This window comes from Pleurodeles waltl, chromosome 3_1 (assembly GCF_031143425.1).
Source record: "Pleurodeles waltl isolate 20211129_DDA chromosome 3_1, aPleWal1.hap1.20221129, whole genome shotgun sequence".
Taxonomy (NCBI): domain Eukaryota; kingdom Metazoa; phylum Chordata; class Amphibia; order Caudata; family Salamandridae; genus Pleurodeles; species Pleurodeles waltl.
The window spans coordinates 763,719,754-763,729,525 of record NC_090440.1 but is presented as its reverse complement, the minus strand read 5'-3'; positions in this window follow the sequence as shown (position 1 = coordinate 763,729,525).

Sequence of the window (9,772 nt, the reverse complement as noted above, 5' to 3'; positions counted from 1 at the left end):
AGAACTGTAAATGAAAAGATGATCTTAATTTCCACGCCTTTAAGATATATGCTGAGACAGTCATCACAATGTCTTTTTCATCCGAGCGCATGCAGAGCGCTTCAGCTTCCTTACATTTCCTAACACCATGTTTTTAAAAAAGTGGTTGTGGATACAGTTTTCGAAGTTGAATCACAAAATGACATAATAAGAGAAAATTAGCTAATGTTTCTTGACCATCAAAGGGACAGGGGCAGCAGTCAAGTCTCCCTGATGGAGCTGGATTCCACCTTTTGGTCACTGAGATCACCGGTAACGTGCCTATGCGAAATATAAGATAAAGAGATCTTTTTTCCTCAGGATAGCTACTATCCAAGAAGGTAGCTGGTTTAAGTTCTTGGTTGAATATAAAGTAGTGCTTTAACAAGGGACTGGATGAGTTACAAATCCTCAGAATCTTATAGTCCCAATATGCATTTATGACTGCAGCGAGGCTAAGTTTCGTGATTTTTTCTGGGTAGAACCAGAGTTCTTCTAGGGCTTGGCGGCCAGAGTAGTTGAAACATGATTGAACCAAGGCAACTTTTGATCCTTTTGTAAGTTCATGATGTCAATCATTGCAGCTTTGTATGATTTCAGTTCCTCTTTGGACCAAATACGAATCCAGTATCTTATTGGAGCCAATGTTACATAATCTCAAATTTTTCCCATTAGGAAATCTGTTCTTATTGCATCCATAGGTATACCCTAACCTAGACAGAGCAGTCGTCGTATGAATTTGTTTTCAATTATTTGTGTTGCTGGGACCTTTTTAAATCCCCAGATCTCTGCATCATACAATGCAGCAGCCCTCACTTTCATTTTGTACGCAAGCAGTGCGGATCTTACAGAATGGTTCTCCGTGGATTTTGCAAATCTAAGTACAGCACTGGTTTGTTGCGCCAAGGAGACTTTGCTTTCGTATACCTGTGGGTTCCAAAGCCAACTTATCATCCAAACTGCATTCCAAGTAGTCATAGGTCGCTACTTGGTCCAGAAACATTTTATTAGCCTTAAAGGTAGCTCACAACTTCTGTTTTTGGTTGAGAATCATAAATTTTGTTTTACTTGCATTAATCATTAAATTCCTTGTTGCACAAAAAGACTCAAAGCCTTTTAATAGACGATGCATCAATATCTCTGTTCTTGCCAGTAACACAGCATCATCTGCAAAGAGCAAAACGGGTATACTTTCATTAGCTAATTTCGGCACATCAAGGTTTAAATCCTTCAGTTTTTGACCTACTTTGTTTATGTAACAGTTAAATAGGATTGGAGCCGGAATACACCCTTGTTTAACACCTCGCTGGATTGAAATCTCTGCCATGTATTCATTTCTCGTGCTGTATCTGACCCTCGTGGTGTTTCCTGTGTGTAGTAAAATTAGCAACCTTAGAATCTTTCCTGGGATACCCATTTCCATCAGAAGTTGCCAATAATATTTGGCGAGCCACACTGTCAAATGCTGCTTGAAAATCAACAAATACGAGATACAACAGGGAATTTTTTAAGAAGATATATTTGGAACAGATTATATTCAGCTTGAAGACTTGATCTATTGTGCTTTGGCCCCTCCTAAAACCAGCTTGATATGTCCATAGTAAGTCTCCTTCTCCTATCCACTGATCTAGCCGAGATTGTATCAGTTTGGGAAAAAAAATCCCGACACTGTCAAGCAGTGAAATTGGCCTGTAGTTGCACACCATGTCCCTTGGTTCCTTTTTATATATTGGAACAATTATTGATTTTTTCCATGAGGGCAATATTTCCTCGAAGGACCAAACACTATTATATAAGTGAGTTAAAACTGGTAGCCATAGGACTAGATAATTACGATAGACATCCAAGGGAATTCTATCTGGGCCTGCAGCCTTATTCGGTTTTTGTGAGAGGATGGCTTGCACAATTTCTTTCTCACTAAATTCTTGCACTAACACCCTACTTCAGGGTGTAACGTAGACCGTTTGTTGTGACTTAATCCGAGGGGTGCTGTTGAGAACTGACTGAACCGTTGTTTCATATTCAGGCACCTTGGACCACTGGGTCTTTACCACACAGTTCTCAAGTAGCCGCATTAACTCGCTTAAGTTGTGGTCACTACCTTCCATCACTTGATTGTGACCTTTTAGATCATTAATACTTTCATGTGTAATCTTATTCTCTCCTCAGTACAGAGAGGTGAAGTGATCTACCCAGAGTTGAGGGTTGATGTTCAATTCCAATTTTTTTTGCGGTCCATCACATCCCCACCTGATTATTTCCCATAATATGTTTGAGTTTTTCGCCTAAATTGCATTTAGGAGGTGTCCCCAGAGCTTTTGTAGAAAAGTCATCTTTTTGTATCTTAGTAATTTCTTATATTGTTGCCTGCAATATAGGAACTGGTGTTCATTGATATTACTTGAATGCCAATTCCTTAATGCTTGTGATAGTGCCTTTTTTTAATTTTGGGTACTCGTCATCAAACCACCCTTGAGTGACCATTGGAATGTTTTTGACATTCTTAGCTCTTTCCTTCGAAGATTGTTAAATTTGGCAGGAAGAGGGAAACTCTTAGCTCTTTCCTTCAAAGATTGTTAAATGTTTGCAGGAAGAGGAAAACCTCATTGCCTGATAGATCTAAAATTGTGGAGAATGATGACATCCAGATTTCACTAGGAGTGCTGATGTAAGGTTCGCACTCAGCTGCCATTGCGATATTTTTCCTATTTGGTCTCAAGGCTATTATTGGGAAATGTATTTTCTATAAAGGAGCAGGTTTCCAGGAGCACATTTCAGTTGGACCGTCTCTATTAACAGTGGGTCATGATCACTTTCGATACTATCCACTACTTCCATATCCATGATATAGTGCCAAGCTTCAATGTTTATTGCCATGTAGTCAATGATGCTTTGACTTTTTCCAACTCAGAAGGTGGGTTTCGATACTTTATCTGATTTAGTTCTTCCATTTAAAATATGAATCCCACCTTCATTTAAGACTTTGAAAATGTGTTCTTCTTTCTTTGAACCTTGGCATCATTCGATTGGGAGGATCGGAATATTCCAGACATTATCTTCTTCTAATAATGATTCATCCCCTAAGATAGGATGCGGATTGGTGTTGAAATCACCACATATTATCAGAAAGTTATTACAAAACTGGAAAAGGTAGCCGTCCATGGATCCAATTGTAGATTTCCACTGATCTCCAGTTCTTCTCTTTAGAATATGCTCCTTGAGCAGATGAACTACTGGCTTAACTTGAACCCAGCTAATAGGTGAAAAATACACATTCACTATTTTACTGTAATTGTGTGGCTATCTTTGCATAGTACAGTATGGGTTGCTACAGAGTTTTCAAGTAGCGATGTTCCAATCCAAATGGTCAAACCCCCTATTGGTCTACCTTTATTTTGTTTGATTGCAGGTAAGTGAAAGTTGGAATACCCATCTAGATCGATGGTGTTGCTAGAACACGTTTCCTGGAAGCAACTAACATCTTGTTGTTTAATAAATTCTAACCAGTCTTTGCCTTTAGGCCTGCAATATTCCAATTTAAGATTTTTAGGGGTGGTCTAGTTCCATCTTTTATTTTTGGAAAGTCCTTTTTTGCTACACGCTTCTATACGGCTGTTTTTCGTATGTGTGTTAAATATGCTTTTGTTGTTCCTTGGGGTTTTGACTGATAAATCTGTTACTCAGATTCATCCATTTCGGTAGTTGTCGATTGGAACTAATTGCTCCCTGCAATATCAAGCCGAAGTTATCTTTAGGCTCGTACCTACTTTGTAAATTTTGTGTTTGTGCTTTTTCAAGAAATATGGATAGATACAGTTCCTTTGGTGGGATGTCAATTGTTATACCCCAAATCTTCATCAAACTGGACTGATTTAGGATCTCATTTGCTATCCATGATGAAGCCCAGACTGTTTCTGATGATTCCCCACTGTTTGACTCTTTTCTTTGTATACATCTTACTGAAAGAAAATCATTAGTTGTTACATTATGCAAGCCTGGCAGGGACTTGACAGGGTATAAGATATTACTCTGGTTTCGAATAGCTTGGCTCCCTCTTAAAAAATACTCAGGGGAGAACATGATCGTGACTTCCTGGTCATTGTTCCCTCCAAAGTGCGACTCAGTATGCTTGCAGCCTTTCTGTGTCTGGCTTCCTCGATGCTAGCATTTGTCTCTCTCTTTATTGTTAACATCAAGTGCAGGCCGCATGGGTGCTGGCCCTTCCTGGTCTTTGCTCCGTCTGTGGTGCATCTCAGTATACTTACAGCCTTCTCATATTTGAGATATTTTGAGCCAAACTTCATCTTTTACTTTACTTTTAGCATCTGCGGTCTATGGTCATTAACGTTGCTGTAAATTGCTTGGTCAGCTCAAGTTGACTGTCAAGTTTGAGAGACTGGGCCATAAGCCCATTTGCAACTGAGTCCAATGTTACACACATGATTTTCATAATGCTGAGAATTGGTTGGTCTAGGGGAAAGTAATTTCCATTCTTTTGGCTTTGCCCATATTGATCATTGGCTGTATTTCCTTCCAAATGCTCGTCCTCCTCATCCCTGGGGACTTTTAGGTTATTACCATCCAAGAAAGGTAGGTCTTCCAATGTTATACTCTCCAGTTGGAGATCTGCATTTTCGATTACAAAGTTGTCAAATGAGGAAAGCTCTGAGCTAAATGAGGCAAAGTTCTGTCTACACAATGTGGGGTTGTCTTTTCCTACTCGGCCTGTGGGACAGGACTGTGACGCAAGGGGCTTTGAAGACTGGATGGTTGATGATTGATCTAATTCAAGCCCTTTCACATTTGTATTTTGAATTACTACTGTCTCTGTTTGAGTGCTTTCTGATTGGGTTGTTTGGAGGAAGTTACCAGGCTCTTGTGATTCTGATTGAGCCAGAGGATAGTTCCTAAGTAATTCCTGACTCCTAGTTTGTTCACCTGGTAATAGATGCTCTTGGGCTGCCACTTCCCGTACTGGTAATGTGCTTCCGATACGCAATCCTTAATTAATAAATGATGCATTCATTGGAAAGATTGCGGTAAGGATGTTTCTATTTGCCGGGCCCCTAGTTGCTCCAGTTTGGCCCCAGTCAGGTTAGTGTCATCATTTTGCCCCTGTAGCTGCACTGAGGCAGCACGAGACATTGGATACTGCGCCTGCGACCAGTCAGCACTTGAATTAAGATAGTTGTAGTAATTTGTTATAGTATTTGCCTGGCAAGTATGTCTATTCGAAAGAGGCAGACAAGCCTTTAAACTCTGTTTATGCAGTACTTGGTTGATTTTTCTTATCTCCTTATTTCCAACCGGGTGTGCTGTTATATTCTGCTGTTGTCTGCTTGATGCATTTAGGAGGTAGCCCAGGGTTATAGTACTTCCCTCAGTTTTTCCACCGGCCAGTATTACAAATCCAGTATCATCGACCCCGCCCTGGCCTGTTTTTCCAGTAGACACAGTGTCATCGGTGTCGTCAGTAACAACACGGGTTGGCAGAAAGAGTTTCAGACTGGACGTCCCAGCCTCCATCTCCACTACCTCCTTGCTTTAAACACCTAGGCTTCTGAATTTAGGCCCCCTTCCAGCAGTCTCTGTTTGTCATGCAGGTTTTACTGGGGTTGGATACATGATTCCAGGTTCCTGCTCTAATTCCTGCACAGGTTCCTGTGTGGTTCGCATATGGCCTTTATTATGTGCACTAGCGCTTCCTTATCCCTCTTTAATTTTCCCTTGTTCCATAAATAATGGAGGACCGTGACCTTTTTTTTTCCTATGGCAGTTCTTGGTGAGTTCTTTGTTAATTTCACATAACTTTTTGATAGTTTTTAACAGCTTTTCAACAGCTTTTTAACAGCTTAACAGTTTTTAACAGTTTTTAACACATAAGTGACTAAGGGACGTATGTACGAAAGCTTTTTTCCATAGACACAGAATGGGTAAAATCCTTTGGTACATCTGGCCCTAATTTTCTTGGTCTGTCACTCCTCCTCCTCATTCCCTTGCAGTCACTCTCTTACTTGCTTACTTTACTTTACTTAGCTTGCTTGGACCTGTCTCCTACTCTCTGCCTCAGCAGCTTCAGTGACACAACACTTCCCTTACGAGTGGCAGAACCAGACCACAGAGCTGTCAGGTGCAGCAGTCAGGCAAGCAGATCCTCAATCCTCGCCCCACCAGGCCGGGCTGCCAATGTCAAGACCTGGCTGGCTACCTAGCTGACTGGCTAGCCATACACAAGGCTGCAACACATGCCACCACCACAGCAGGAACAAGGGGAAAGCTGAGAAAACCTCCATAGGCGTGCAGACGGGCCAATGGACTGAAGGGTGGAGGTGGCGTGCGGAGCAGAGGGGCACAAGCAGCAACCTCACCGCCCAACCCAATGCCTGCTCTGAATAGCGCTGCACTCCTTGTTTCACTTTTGCTGCGGAAACACTGGCCACGGCAACACCAGTGGCAGCAACCCCTGCAGCAGCAGCACTCCCCCTGTGGCTTTCTTGCTCCTCGTCTCCTTGCCGGGAGCCACCCGGCACCAACATCCGCAGCATTCAATGCCCAACACGTCTTGATTCTGTGTCTCTTTGTACTCGGCACCTCCCTAACCATGTGCTTTGCATGGAGAGCATACGCAAGCAAACATTAAGAGCTTATGGTAATGCCTTTGGCTGCAGCTGTGTTCCACTTTTATGTCTGTATAGCCTAATAAAAGATTTATATGATTAAGAGTGCAGGTTCAAGGAGCAATAATACACTGTAAAAAAAATGGTATGCTATCCAAGAAACAAAGATATATGTATTGAGATATGCCACAAGGCCGGGGTTTATGAAAAATCCAGTCTTCAGGCAGAAAATCATTCTGACCATCACAAAGTCCTACTTGGATCCAGAATGAAAGTCAATTTCTGAATATTGTCCAAGAGGCTGGAAGTCGGTACAGTACAATATAAGAAAACTTAGTCCACTATTGTAAAGCCAACCAGACCCTGCTGTCTAGGTCTCTCAGTAAGAGGCACAAGAAAGCAAGTAGCAAATCGCAACAGCACCATGTTATCAGTGAATACACACATATAAATGTAAAAAGGTCACTTGAAGTGTTAGAAGCAGATTTGTGCAAAACCTATCCGTACCCGGTGTATGACATGCTTGGTGTGTAAAACTGGATTTAGAGGGAAAATGTAAGAAATGCTGCATTAAGGAATTGCTTCTGGAGGATATTGTGGGCTATATGTAGACTACTGAAGCACAAGCACGAAAAGGATTAGAAGGCATACAATCTGAAAAAAAGAAATGCAAGTAGGACAAAATTATTACATTTAACCAAAAAGTAGGCTTTGGTTGTAGAAAATTAGGACAGCCCAAATAAGGCAAAAACTTAAGGGGACCCATATTACGATGGGTCGTATTACCGCCCACACATCACACATTTGCCTGCAACATTACTGCGCACATGCCACAGAGCCTACATGTGATTATAAAGAATAACGATTTCACAGAGTACCAATACTCAGAAACCGTGTCACCTTAACTATTTAATTGAATTTCCCAAGATTGAATGCATAGAAACCAATCATAGAATGGCATTTTTTTTATAAATTGCATTTTGCATTCTTATTTTTGGTGTGAATGCCATAAACTTGAAAATAGTTCTCTCCGTTATTTTTTTTTTCTGCAAGTTGTACATACATCATTCGTTCCTACAATTGCTATATATAGTCATATTTAGCTTTAAGGTTAGTTTTGGTTATTACACATTATTGTTTCAAAACATTAGGATTTTTTTTAAAAGTTAAAGTTGTTAAACGAAAACCTAAAAAACATTGACATTCGCCAGTTATGGTTAAGTAAACTCACTGTCATGCACTGCTCGCACCTCCCTTCCCCCTCGCCCCCAACCGGCACCTCTTATGACCTCATACAGGGTATTACGCACAATATATTTTACAAAATCAGCATTATTTATTCCCGATTTTATGAAAAATCTGGTTATAATGTAAACTAAACAGCATTTTGAAGAACGTATCAAAGGGCAGAGGTTATTTAAGGTCCTAATGTGCAATCCCCAGGAATAGTTAAAGCGTCAGTGCTCTTGGAGTACATCCCAGAAATTCCTCGGACTATCAGAGGTTCTGGAACAGCTGGCCGACAAGAGACTACAGTCCAAGTCCCTGCCCATTCAGCAAGTGCTACGAAGAGCGGAGGGTTTGCTGGCCAGTTGGAGTGAACAGTGCCCCAGCCACATTTGACCTCTGTTGTAGAGGAATGTGGGCCATATTGGGTCAAACATATTTAATGGTAGGCCATACTGGAATTCAGACAAACGTTTTCTCTTTTACATGGTAAAAATTCCCATAGGAAATACTGAATTCAAATTACTTTTTTCCGGGGGTTTCACTAGCCCTCTGGTAAACATGTTTTTAAAGATAAAGCCGCATCTAGTGTGTGAGAACGTGGCCCCGCTCGCTAAAATAGTTAAATGGTTGTGCGTAAATAGTGGGTCAATAATACCTCAAATTGAAATCCCGAGAAAATAGACTACCCATAAGATGTCCAGCTCGATTTTGGGAAGACAGACACTAAAATATTTTTAACTGATAGAAGAAAAGTGAAATCTTCGAAACAGATACAGAAAAAGGTCTTCATGTGTGATTCGTGATTAAATATGTGGAAGCCCCTCATTCTCAGGGCTTAAAGTGCGTGGGTTCATTTTTCATTTTCAGTCAGAAACATGTGAGTTCCCGGTTTTTTTCCAGTCAGGATAACAGTTATTCACTAGGTGTTCAGGCATGAATTGTGGGCATAGAATATGCGACTATGTGGTCCTTTGGGCCTGGTGTTTCTTGCAACGCATTTGAGAAGGGCTGGGATGTTTACATTTCACTGTCACAGCCGGTGAGAAAACTGCTCGCATCAGCCAGAATCCCCTGAACTAATTGTGCTTGTTACTTTGTGACACATTTTTTTTAACTGGTGCACATTTGCTACCCGCATACAAAGCTATTCAAAGGTGGATGCCTTCTACTGCTCTGCTCTAGAATTCGTCCTGAAACCGTCTGGAAAGTGTACGTCCCGGCACGTGTTTCTAACAGGCTAGTGTCTAATGTTACTCTGATCTGTGTTTGACTATCATTGGCCACAGGTTCAAATCTCACCGGACCCACTCAGCCATTCATCCTTCGAAGATCAAATAATGTGTACAAATGGGTTGGGAAGCAAAAAAACACCCATGCTCGTCTACAACATCAAGAGGCCCCTTTGGAGACATCAGGAGAAAAACACTAACCTAGAAGGTCACAGGAGGAACCACAAATATGTGGTGAAAATTGGACACCTAGGGCCAGATGTATGAGAAAAACCCTTAGCGAATCGCAAATAGCAATTTTTAAGAAATCACTATTTCTGAGTCGCAAAATGCAATGTAACAAAATTGCGATTCGGAAATAGCGATTTCTTAAAAATCGCTAATGCAAATTGCGCGGCCCAAATACCAAATCGCTAAAATATTAGCGATTCGGTATTTGAAAATCGCAAATTGCGAAAACTGACACCTGGCCTAGCCTGATGACATGAGTACAAGCAAGAAGAAAATGAGCTACAACCAATGTTCAACATTATCAAACAAATACAAAACACAAGAATTTTTATAACAATAAATTCAAAAAATTATATTTATTAAGTGTGTATGTACAACAAAACAGAAATATCTTAACTATATGGATATACAGATATGGCACAGGGAAGAAAACAAATGTAAGCCTAA